Here is a 13,553-nt window from a genome sequence, read left to right on the forward strand (position 1 = left end):
ATCAGCATAGGAGATGGTTGAAACACCAGAAGCTCTTATCAGCTTTTCTAATGGAGTCACATATAAATTGAATAGCGTGGGACTTAGTGATGACCCTTGTAGGACACCACCAGGCAGGGAGCATGTTTAAAAGGTAAAATCTCCTAATTCCACTAATTGTTCCCTATCAGCAAAACATGAACAAAGGAGGTTGACAACTGAACTTCCTATGCCTATTTCTACCATTTGTTGTTTCAGACCTGGGTATCAAAGGCTGCAGATAGGTCTAAAAGGACTCAGTGCTGTGTGCTGTGTGCTTTTCTGAACTCAAACATTGCTTTATCCAGTCATGTTTTTTAGTAAAGCTTCTTACCATAATGTTGTTATTCAGCAATGTGGTAAAAGGTTTGGCAATACATTCTTCAATATCTTGCAACAATTTAGGGGGACTCGGGTCTTCTGGGGCACCTGATTGAGTGATCTCTATTATTTCAACCACTTGTTTGGTTGTTAAAAGTGAAAAATTATGGAGTCCCGGATGGTTATTATCTAGAGGAATATTCTCTCCAGACAAGCAGTTAGCCCCTGACTGACATTCAGCTCCTTGAAAATGGCCTCTACCTTTTTATAGAAAAAGCCACTCTGTCACATAGCTCTTGAATGTGGTTTGTCAAGATGGCAGTGGGGGAACACAAAAGCAACTACACCATTTTGGAATAGCTCCCTGGAGGGATTGGTGGCAAGTTTGATCTTTTCAATGAAATACTTTGACTTGTCCACCTTCATCCTTGATTTATCCTTCATAATTGACACTTACACCAAAATTAAACTGTTTACATTTAAAAAAACGTATTAATACAGGTGTGTTTATTTTAGTATGATAAGTGGTAACAATAAACACATATGAATTACACATAAAAAATACTTTTGAGTGCAATTAAATGTAATGATTTCAGAAAATGCACTACACAAAGGGATATGTGACATTAATACATATATAAGATGTTTTGAGTTTAGAAATGACATTGAATGTACATTTCTTGTCCTGGCTTATAGTAGGTATCTTGTGGTACTTACACCTTGTGCCTGGTCCAGTTAACCCTTATTAGTAGATTAGTAGTGTTCTAGGAGCTTAGGCTGATAAAGGTAGCTCTAGCAGAGCAGCTTAGGCTGAACTAGGAGAAATGCAAAACTCCTACTATACCACTTATATTACTTAGCACTATATCATAAGAAACACAATACTCAGAGTTACCAAAAATAAAGGTACTTTATTTTAGTGACAATATGCCATCTCAGAGGATGTACTCCCTTAGGAGGTAAGTAATATACACAAAATATACACACAAACCAAAATCAGGTAAGTAAACAGTTAGAAAAGTAGTGCAAACAATGTAGAACACAATAGAATGCAATAGGACACAATAGGCCTAGAGGCAACACAAACCATATACTCCAAAAGTGGAATGTGAACCACAAATGGACCCCAGGCCTACTGTAGTGTGTAGAGGGTCGCTGGGAGTGTAAGAAAACACTAAGGGTGTCCAAGATACCCCACCCCAAGACCCTGAAAAGTAGGAGTAAAGTTACCCTACTACTCCAGAAAGACAGTAAAGTCGAGATAGGGGATTCTGCAAAGACAAAAACTGACTGCAAAGCACTGAAGACAGATTCCTGGACCTGAGGACCTGTAAAGGAAGGGGACCAAGTCCAAGAGTCACGCAAGTGTCCGAAGGGTCAGGAGCACACTAAACCCCAGATGAAGGTGCAAAAGGGCTGCCTCCGGGTGGAAGAAGCCTAAGATTCTGCAACTACAGAAGGTGCCAGGAACGTGGCGTGCTGGAGGATGGAGAGTTGTTCCACACAGAAAGACCGCAAACAAGCCTTGCTAGCTGCAGAGTCGCAGTTGAGGATTTTAGGTGCTGCCAGGGCCCAGGAAGGACCAGGAGGTCACCCCTTGGAGGAGGAGACAGAGGGGGCGCTCAGCAACACAGCGAGCCCACACTGAAGCAGGCAGCACCCGCAGAAGCACCTGAACAGGTGTTCAGAAGATCTGAGCATGACGGTCATCTCAGCACAACAAAAGAGAGTCCCACAAAGTCGGAGTCCAACTCGGCAAGTTGGGCAATGCAGGATGGAGTGCTGGGGACCTGGGCTATGATATGCATGAAGGAAGTCTTGCAAAAGTGCACAGAAGCCCTAGCAGCTGCAGTTCACGCAGTACACAGGATTACTGTCTGGTGTGGGGAGGCAAGGACTTACCTCCACCAAATCTGGACAGAAGGGCCACTTGACTATTGGTGACACTTGGACCCAGCTCCTGTGTTCCAGGGACCATGCTAGTCGAGATGAGAGGGGACCCAGAGGACCGGTGATGCAGAAGTTTGGTGCCTGCATTGGCAGGGGGAAGATTCTGTCAACCCACGTGAGATTTCTTCTTGACTTCCAGTGCAGGGTGAAGGCAGACAGCCCTCAGATCATGCACCACTAGGAAACAGTCAAGAAAGCCGGCAGGATGAGGCGCTACAGTGTTGCTGGTAGTCTTCTTCCTACTTTGTTGCGGTTTTGCAGGCATCCTGGAGCAGTCAGCGGTCGATCCTTGGCAGAAGTCAAAGAGCAAAGTGGGGAGGAACTCTGGTGAGCTCTTGCATTCATTATCTGATGAGAAACCCTCAGGAGATACCCTAAAGAGCCCTCAGAGGAGGATTGGCTACTGAGAGAGGTAAGCACCTATCAGGAGGGGTCTCTGACGTCACCTGCTGGCACTGGCCACTCAGAGGTCTCCATTGTGCCCTCACACTTCTGCATCCAAGATGGCAGAGGTCTGGGACACAATGGATGAGCTCTGGGCACCTCCCCTGTGGAGGTGCTGGTCAGGGGAGTGGTCACTCTCGTTTCCTTTGTCCAGTTTCGTGCCAGAGCAGGGTGGGGGGATCCCTGAACCGGTGTGGACTGGCTTATGCAAGGAGGGCACCATATGTGTCCTTCAAAGCATTTCCAGAGGCAAGGAGAGGCTACTCCTCTAAGGCCCTTAACGCCTATTTCCAAACAAAGAGAGTGTAACACCCTCTCTCAGAGGAAATCCTTTGTTCTCCCTTCCTGGGACTGGGCTGCCCAGGCCCCAGGGGGGCAGAAACCTGTCTGAGGGTTGGCAGTAGCGGTAGCTGCAGAGAAAACCCCAGAGAGCTAGCTTGGCAGTACCTGGGCTCTATGCTGGAGCCCCGGGGATGCATGGAATTGTCACCCCAATATTAGAATGGTATTGGGGTGACAATTACATGATCAAAGACATGTTACATGGCCATGTTTGGAGTTACCATGGTGAAGCTACATATAGGTATTGACCTATATGTAGTGCATGCATGTAATGGTGTCACAAAGTCCGGGGAAATTGCCCTGAACCACACTAAGTAACTTTCCTCCTAACCTTCACTAAGTGAGGGTTAGACATATAGGTGACTTATAAGTTACTTAAGTGCAGAGTAAAATGGGTGTGAAATAACGTGGACGTTATTTTACTCAGGCTGCAGTGGCAGTCCTGTGTAAGAATTGTCTGAGCTCCCTATGGGTGGCAAAAGAAATGCTGCAGCCCATAGGGATCTCCTGGAACCCCAATACCCTGGGTACCTAGGTACCATATACTAGGGAATTATAAGGGTGTTCCAGTGTGCCATTCAAAATTGGTAAAATTAGTCACTAGCCTGCAGTGACAATTTTAAAAGGAGATAGAGCATAAACACTGAGGTTCTGGTTAGCAGAGCCTCAGTGATACAGTTAGGCACCACACAGGGAACACATACAGGGCACACTTTATGAGCACTGGGGTCCTGGCTAGCAGGATCCCAGTGACACAGGTAAAAACAAACATACATACAAGTAAAAATGGGGGTAACATGCCAGGCAAGATGGTACTTTCCTACATACATTTTATAAGATTTATGTTTTTCAAATAATGTGTAATGCATATGTATCTGATTTGATAGTATAGGGGAAATGATTTTACACACCTGTATGGACACATTTAGAATTTGGGATTAATGTGACTTTTTGTGTAGGTGCCCATTAGCATATAGGCAGCTTGGACTAAATTGGTAAACGTCAATATTATATAGAGGTTTTCATCTTTAAATTTCTTAAATAACCACATTACACTTATATGCATTAGACATTATTGTACTATTGCTTGTATGTATTTGTTACCATGCTTGAGTGCAGATTTAATGTAAACAGACAATTCTAATGGTAACAGTTATAAAAATACATTTACCTGTGATTCTGGCAATGACGGAGTTGATTTGCACCATGGTCCAATATCAGCAGCAAAGGCAGGACTTGTACATTCAGGTCCATTCGGGTCCATGGTAGCATAGGAAGTGAAAGGAATACAGAATTTATGTATCAAGCTTATACCCCTTCCAATCCGCCAACTCAGGTGTGGAGGTTTAGCCACCACAGTTACGTCAGCGGGAAGGATCATCATGAATGGCCTGGCAGAACAACTGCCAGTGGTCCCTCCACCAGCCAATTTTTTCTATGAAGTTGCTGATGCAGGTGTTAAATTCTGGAGGTGACTGCCTCGTCAGCGGATGAATTATCTGATGGAAAAACAATTCTGCCAAGATCTAATCAGGGACTCAGTCTCCTACGCCTTGATTAACATGGCACCTCAGACTTGCCACATTGAGAGACATCAGTATCCCTTATGACTGAATGATGTGGAGAACTTGGCTGACAGAGAGGTTGCAGTATTAGAAGAGTATAAACATGAAATTGGCGTGCTCGCTCCGCACCTAAGCGCCGGTGGTGCTTAACACCTAATGCACATCACCGTGTTCATGAATTTCCACTTTCCTCTTTCAATAAAATAGAAAATCAGCACTCCAAGGCGTGCATTCAATAGAATTTATTTGGAAATAACAACAGGAATGCGTTTCGGCATTTCTGCCTTCGTTGGTCTGTTGGACGTTATCTTTGTTTACAATTTATATCTGTCACATGATCATATAATTTGGAATTGTTCTAACCGAAATGTATTTTTTCAAATCAATTTTTAACAAAATTCACAGCGTTACACTGCATTGCACAATCTAACCATCTAAATTTATGACAGTTAACATTTTATCAAATTTCAAGCTCGTCGTTCGTAAATACACCCAAAGAGGTCAAAACAACTGTGATAGCCACATACTATCCATAAAAAAACAATCATATGAGGGAGGCAGTGGCACCCCACCGGGCCTCTGCCACTAGCTGAACCGATGAACAGACCGCCACCTCCGCTGCTGCTAGTGGACAGGAGGCCCCGCCACAGGACCAACAGGCCACCAGCACCCCACCTCCTGCAGAAGGAGAACCACCCAGCAAACGTTCCCTGCGATCCAGGCAGCAGCCAGAGACTATTGCCAAGATCCCCGCCAGGAAATAAGACTCTCCTGATTGTCACCCTTGTGTCCCACTCTGTCACCCTGTCCACCTTGAACTGCCATTGCTCCCCTTCCTAAGCCCCCCTGGACAATGCACTTGTGATACAAATAGACTGGAATCCAACCTGGACTTTCCTCCATCATCCCCCCAGCCCATTGCACATCCCCTTCTACCTCTTAGCACTTAAATAAATACCCTTTGAAAAAGTAAAAGTATGGAGTATGTCACTCTCGTCCCAACGCAGTGTCCCTAAGTAGCTTTTTCTCTCCACCATTGACCTCTTCCCTACCCCTCCCCCACCCTGTCCCTCATGTCAGGCCCGGGTGGTCAGAACCCAGGCAAGCACCTCAGCAACCTAGTCCAGGGGCACAGTAGTGTCCACAGCTACACCAGGTCAGAGAGGATCCTGGGCATCAGGCAGCCACACTGATAGGGTGCCTGCACCATGTGCTGCAAGGTAGGGCAAGGAGGCACCCCATGTTGCTGCAAGGAAGGTCAAGGAGGCACCCCCAGCTGCTGCAAAGAAGGGCAAGGAGGCACCCCAGCTGGTAAAAGGAAGGGCAAAGAGCAGTCCCCAGCTGCTGCCAAGAGGAGCAAGGAGCCATCCAAAGCTTCTGGCCACAAGGACAAGAGTCCTGGTGCTGGGACTCAGTCAGAGCCCCCACCACTAACCATGGTGGGTTAGACGTCTGAGGCTGCAGGTGAAGGGCTGGAGCCTCCCCCCACCACTGCCAGCACTGCCACAAGCACCACTGCCAGCAGCAGCAGCCCGAGTGGGCCGCTGTCCGAGGCTGCAGGGGGAGGGCTGGAGCCTCCCCCCACCACTGCCATCACCAACACCAGCACCACCACTAGCACCACTGAGCAGCCATCACTGCGGGCGGAGAGTGTGTAGTCCTGCATCCATAGGCTGTTGTCCGGACTGGCCCCTGCAAATCCTGTGGGTCTGATACCTGGGTGAGAGACTGTGACCTTGTTCTCCCCAAGATCTGCATCACAGGGCACAATGACCCCTCCAGAACCAGTGAAGAGTCCATCTACTCACCGCATCCTTTCCAGGATAAAGCACACTGGGCACAATGCCCCCTCCAGTACCAGTAGAGAAGCCATACACTTGCTGCATCCTCCCCAGGATGAAGATAATTAGGTACAATGCCACCTCCTGAACCAGTGGAGAAGCCATCCACTCACTGCATCCTTCCCAGGATGAAGCACACTGGGCACAATGCCCCTTCCAGAACCAGTGGAGAAGCCATCCACTCACGCATCCTGCCCACGATGAAGATAATTGGGCACAATGCCCCCTCCAGAACCAGTGGAGAAGCCATCCACTCACCTCATCCTTCACAAGATGAAGCACACTGGGCACATGCCCCCTCCGGAACCAGTGGAGAAGCCATCCACTCACTGCATCCTTCCCAGGATGCAGTACACTGGGCACAATGCCCCCTCCAGAACCAGTGGACTACAGCCATCTACTAGAGAGACTGTGGCCTTGCACTCCGTAGGACCAAGCAGTGGGCAAATCACCCACTTGAGAGACTGGCCTTGCACTCCCCAGGACCAAGCAGTGGCCAAATCACCCACTTGAGAGACTATGGCCTTGCACTCCCCAGGACCAGGCAGTGGGCAAGTCTCCCACTTGAGAGGCTGTGGCTTTGCACTCCCCAGGACAGAGTGATGGGCATGTTGCCCCCTCCAGGACCAGTGGTGTTGTACCATCTTCTGGCTTAGGTGTCCCCCCATTCCCCTTCCCCCTGAGGTGCCTGTCTATGTTTGCCCTGATGCCCCTGCAGTGTTCTCTTCTTGTTGTTGCAGGAGTGAGGTTTGGTCTTGGACTTTGCAATGTGGTCCTGTGGCCCACGGACATTAAGGGTTGGGCAGTGTCCCTTGTATTGTAAATATGTATATACTTTTTGATTTGGATGCTTGTATTACTAATATTTTTGTCTTATTACACTCTTTTTACTCTATTTTGGTTGTCCTTGCATTATTCCTTGTGGGTACGGGGTGAATATGTAATATTATTGCATCTGGCTGTGTGTGTGGTGTTGGGGGTTGGGGTGTTACGTGTTGTGTTTGTGTGTCACTCTCTCCCCCCCCCTTCCTTGTGTGCTAGGCAGAAGTACTCACCATGGTCATCTTCGCCAGTGTTGGTGTTCATAGTGGAACAGAAGGTAGAAGAGCATGGGGAAGACATGCAACTCGGGCTCCATGGTGGCGTGGTTCTTCCTTGTGTGTCCAGAGGTGAGTCGTTCCCTTCTGTGCCGTGTTTCCTCCATGCTTTTGATGTCGTTGGTAGCACCCCGGAAAAGGTGTTGGATAGGTGGGTCATATTACTGTTGGCAGTACTTTGTCTTCTGCCTGGCTGTTAGTGGTTACAGCCGCGGTGCCTGTTGGTTTCGCTCTGGCTGTCGGTGTGTTAAAGTGGCTGTCTGTCTGAGTGGTTTCTGCTGTGGTCATAATTTCATATTTCTTACCGCCGGCCTGTTGGTGGTATTACCGCCGCTTTATCACCGACCGCCAAGATTGTAATGAGGGCCTTAATCTTTAGAAAACAGTGAGACTGTTGTTAGCGCACAAAAGTACCTGGGTAGCATCAAAATAAAGCCCCACGGGCGAGCGGGCATCAGAAAAGGCCAGCGATGCATCAATTTCTCACCTGCAAGCAAAAATGTGCGTCGTTCCTCCTCCGGTTGGTTCAGCGTGCGTAATTTCTTCTCTCCCGCAAGAAAGCGATGCATCGATCTGGACGGGCACCTTGGGTCTGAGCAGGCTTTGCATTGATTTTCTGTGCCCAGCGATGTTGCATTGAAATTCGGTCGCATGGTGCTATGAAACTGTGCTGCGCTGGGTCTTTCGTTGTTAGCAGCAGCCAATGCAGGTGTTGTGCATAGTTTCTCCAGCTGCGTTGCGTTGAAATCCCTTCCACAGTGCAGGTGGAGCATCGATTTTAGCCGAGAGGCCAGCGGCGCATCTTTTATCAGCCTTGAGGCAGGTGGTGCGTCGAAAGGTTCCCTGCACGGTGGTCTATGCATGGATTTTCAGATCATAGCTGTCAGTTTCACCTCTCAAGGGCCCAGGGACTGCATAGGGCACCACTTGGCAGGGCAGGAGTCTCAGCAGAGAGTCCAGGTGCTGGCAGGGGAAGACTTTGATAGCCCTGAGACTTGAACAACAGGAGGCAAGCTCAGTTCAAGCAGAAATACACAACAGAGTCTAGTCTTTGTCCCCGTTCACAGGCAGAAGCAGCAACTTCTCCTCAGCTCTTCAACTCTTCTCCTTGGCAGAGATTCTTCTTGATTCCAGAAGTGATCTAATTTTCAGGGGTTTTGAGTCCACTACTTATACTCCTTTCTGCCTTTGAAGTAGGTAGACTTCAAAGGAAAGTCTCTCTTGTTTGTAAGATCTTACCTTGCCCAAGCCAGGCCCCAGACAAATACCAGGAGGTTGGAGACTGCAATGTGTGAGGGCAGGGACAGTCCTTTCAGGTGTAAGTGACCACTCCTTCCCTCCCTCCCCGCACAGATGGCTCATCAGTATATGCAGGATATACCCCAGCTCCCTTTGTGTCACTGTCTAGAGAGAGGTGCAAACAGTCCAACTGTCAAACTGACCCTAACAGGGAATCCACAAACAGGCAGAGTCACAGAATAGTTTAAGCAAGAAAAGTAATACTTTCTAAAAGTGGCATTTTCAAACACACAATCCAAACCAAACTTTGCTAAACGATGTATTTTTAAATTGTGAGTGCAGAAGCCCTTAGCTCCATATTTATATCTACTCCCAAAGGGAATCTGCACGTTCATAATATTTAAAGGCAGCCCCCATGTTAACCTAGTAGAGAGATAGGCCTTGCACAGTGAAAACTGAATTTGGCAGGATTTCACTATCAGGACATATAAAACACATTAGTATATGTCCTACCTTAAACATACACTGCACTCTGCCCATGCGGCTACCTAGGGACTACCTTAGTGATGTCTTACATGTAAGTAAGGGATGGTTCAGGCCTGGCAAGTGGGTACACTTGCCAAGTCGAATTGGCAGTTTAAAACTGCACCTACAGACACTGCAGTGGCAGGTCTGAGCCATGTTTACAGGGCTAATATTGTGGGTGGCACAACCAGTGATGCAAGCCCACTAGCAGCATTTCCTTTACAGGCCGTGGACACCTCTAGTGCACTGTACCAGTGACTTGCTTGCAAAATCAAATATACCAATCTTGTGAAGCCAATTACACATACATTTTACATAGGAGCACTTGCCCTTTAGTATTGGATAGCAATCATAAAGTGCCCAGAGTAACAAAAACAGCAAAAACAGAGACCAGCACACATCAACAACCTGGGAAACAGAGGCAAAAAGTTAGGGGAGACCACGCCAGGGATGCCAAGTCTAACAATTATTGTTAAAAAAGTTCCCAGTCTTATACCAGCAGCACTTTTAGTGAAACTACATAATGAGTGGAGTGCCATTCCATGTGGCCCTCTCAGCATAGTGTGTGTTTATTACAAGCACACCTTCAAGTGAAGGTTTGTTTCTGAAAAATAAAAATCAAATGTGCCTGAGATACATGAAGGTTTATACGTGAGCACTAAAGACAATTCAGTTATTTCTTGTCTGTAAACACCATCCCTTGACTGGCAGACAGCAAGAGAAATTCAGCATCAAAAGGCCCACCCTAAATAGGGAGGGTCTTCTGATGCTTTGCAACCAAGAGGTCTTATGGAGCTGTATCTCAGGCTAAAGGATTTTATTGTCATTGGAAGCTGAGACTCTGCTTTAAAAAAACAAAGCAATTCCTCCATATCAAAATGAGGTGGAAAAACAGCAGGTTGGGCAGGCAAGACCTCTGTAAATATCAAGCAACTGCAGCAGATCCACAAAACCCTACGGGCATCTCCAGGGTGGTCACATTTCTGATGGTAACAATTTGGTGGTTACATTTCTCCATAACGTGAAGAGATGTTTTCATTTAAGTTGAGTTACACTGTAATTGCTCTGAACAAAGTTGACGCAGATTCTCCTCTTCCATTAGAAATGAGAGGAAAAGATTTATTGGACTTCATATTTATAGAAAGGGCATTCTACAGCACACATAGAAAGAGGAAAACACCTCTTTGGATTGTTTTTGTTCAGGAAGGGGCCCCTTAATGAACAAAAACAATCCGACATGCAAAGCAGATGCGGAGTCCAAACTTTTATGAATGCCACTGCTTTTGCTAATGCCAGAGCCCAATAACATCCATCCTGGCAACACTTCCAGCAATTTGTTGATGCGCAGATACAATGTTGCTAATGTACCATCTGGATTTGGAAGCCTGAATGAACACGTATTCTTGTAAAGGTATTTGGTTGCTTGTTGCAGAGTCTGTTAAATTACATGCATTTAGTTTTGGCTGAATGTAGTTGGAACTACATACTCAAAGTTATTGAGATGGTCAGTTACACATTTGTTATGCACTGCACGATGATTGATGGCTAATGACACCGCATTATACACTTTTGAAAGTTCTTAACAGGTGCCTAAATTTTGTGGTAGAATTCACTGTTATGGGTGAGGTCCACAAAAACAGCACTTTGTTATTTTATATTTTTAGATGAACTGATACTTGTGCATCACTTAGCATGCATTGGAATTATTCCTACAAAGGAAAGTTTGATGACTCATGATATGTATAGCGTTGGCTCAGATTGGTGCCTAAAATTGTCCTTTTTATCAGGTGTTTCTACTAGGTACACCTTACCCTATTCATTTGAACTTTGTAATCTAATAGCATGTCATGGCATGTGAGGACTGGTACCACAAAAACTTGGGGATTGAGCAAACTCATAATTTCTTGCCTTGACTTTGCAAAATGCCATGAAAGGTATGTGTGAAAACATTGGGGTTTGGGTGTTTCTGCTAGTATTTGGTGAGAGAGATAATAAGAAGGAAAAGAGATAAAAAAGAAAATACTTCTTGGAAAACATGATCCCTTGATTGAATGGATGTTATAAATATCATAACAGTATCATGTGTTTTGATTCTCTCACAGTTTCATTTTGCTTTAATATATTTCTCTGTTTTTTCATGTGCAGTGTTCCAATTGTGAATGAATTTTTATAGTTACAGGACATTGGGTGTTTATGTGATGTATTGTAAGTAGTATGACATTTTTGCCATGGCTTCGCTGTATGTCACCTTAAGGTTTTTTAATGTAATTTTTTGCTCATGTAATTCATTGTTATGTATTATTTCCTTGAGGTAGGCAGTTTCTACCTCTGTATTGTTTTTAGTGTTTGTTGATGTGTTTGTGTGGTATAGGTATTATTGGGTGATTTTTCCTACATATGTTTATAGCCTAAAGAAGTTAATTTAATGAACAAAATATGTAACAGTAACAAAAGAAAAATAAAGAAGTTTCTTCAACATGAATTGGACATTTTGTATTCTTAATTATCGGGTGTCCCTTCCCAGATTATTTTCTTATGTGTTTCTGCTTTGCAGCAGCACCACTTATCAGCTGGCACTGGGGTATGGGTGCACCACAATTTATTTTATAGAACATTGAGAGAGGCGTGATTTCCTGTTGTCCACTGTTGGTGTTTGGTTTGTAATATAAATTAAAAAATTAATTGCATAATTATTTGTGTAAATAACAAACATAGAAATAATGATTTTACTGTTCCTTTTGGCCAGGTTTTACTTGGGGGTAAGAAATAGTAAAAAAAAATACTACATGTCCATCTATCCAATTTGGGTGGGCGTACATGTAGTAATTTCTCTGATGTCCCTTATTCCCCAGGGCTGTCAGTGGGAATAAATCACGGCAAAGACAGTAGTCTCCACTATGAATAACAGTGGGATGACTACTATATTGGAGAGGAAGGAACTCTATTGCTGTTGGGACAGAGTACCCATTTCTGCCAATATATAAATCAGGCCCTAAGTGTAGAATATGCAACAAACAGTCAATTTTGCCTTTGAATTAAAAATAAATGAGAGTACTAGCCTTTGTCCCTGTCACAGAGGTATCAAACCACTACAGTTTACTAATGAAAAGCCCTTTCTACCAACACACCATACACAAACTAAGCCCCCTAATGGAATATTTTGAAGATGCTTTGGTTGGCAGACTACTTCGCTCAGGGCACAGATGCCAACCCTATTTCAAAATACCAAGGAAACTTCTGTGACAGTAACTTGGCACATGAATCTAAAACAAACAAAGCTGTAAAAGAATGATACAATCCACACTATGCAGCACCAAACCTACACTCTATAAATTTATAGAAGCACCCCAAAGACAGCAAAGCTACCAACAACTATGAATGGAGCAATCTGTAAACCAAATTGCATGTAAAGTTAGAAAATAAACCAAAAGAATGTATAGCATGCTACAACTTAAAGTAATCTGCTCATATACAACAAAGGAGTAGATTACTTAGAAATAATAGCCAAAAGCATATAATGAAATAAATACTAAAATGACCCCTTGCTGAATTTAGAATTTTGTCTACTTTTCAGAAATGCTTAGCTTTCTGGGATCCAGTATTGGTTTCACACCCATTCCTATCACTAACTGGAAGGAGGCTGAAAGCATCATAAATAGTACAAATTGGGTATGTCCCAGTAAAATGCCAAAATTGTGTTGAAAAATGATTTTTTTTTATTCAAGTCTGCCTGTTCCTGAAAGCTGGGAGCATGGTGATTTTAGCACCACAAACCTTTTGTTGATGCCATTTTCAGGGAAAAAAACACAAGCTTTCTTTGGCAGCCCTTTTTTCCCATTTAAAAAAATAAAATAAAAATATTTAGGTGTATTATGGCTAATTTCTTGGTCTCCTCCAGGGGAGCCCAGAAACTCTGGGTACCTTTAGAATCCCTAGGATGTTGGAAAAAGAGGACGCAAATTTGGCGTGGATAGCTTATGTGGACAAAAAGTTATGAAGGCCTAAGCACAAACTACCCCAAATAGCCAAAAAATGGCTCAGTACAGGGGGGGTGCGAAGGCCCAGCAGCTAAGAGGTTAATAGTCTTAAGTTTTGAACAATAACAAAAAATTAATTCAGAATTTAAATTTACATTTAGAAGTCATTCAATATATCAAAAAGGTAATTTTCTAATTATTTGATACATATAAATTACATTACATTTAAATTAA

Source organism: Pleurodeles waltl, chromosome 6, assembly GCF_031143425.1.
Source record: "Pleurodeles waltl isolate 20211129_DDA chromosome 6, aPleWal1.hap1.20221129, whole genome shotgun sequence".
NCBI lineage: Eukaryota > Metazoa > Chordata > Amphibia > Caudata > Salamandridae > Pleurodeles > Pleurodeles waltl.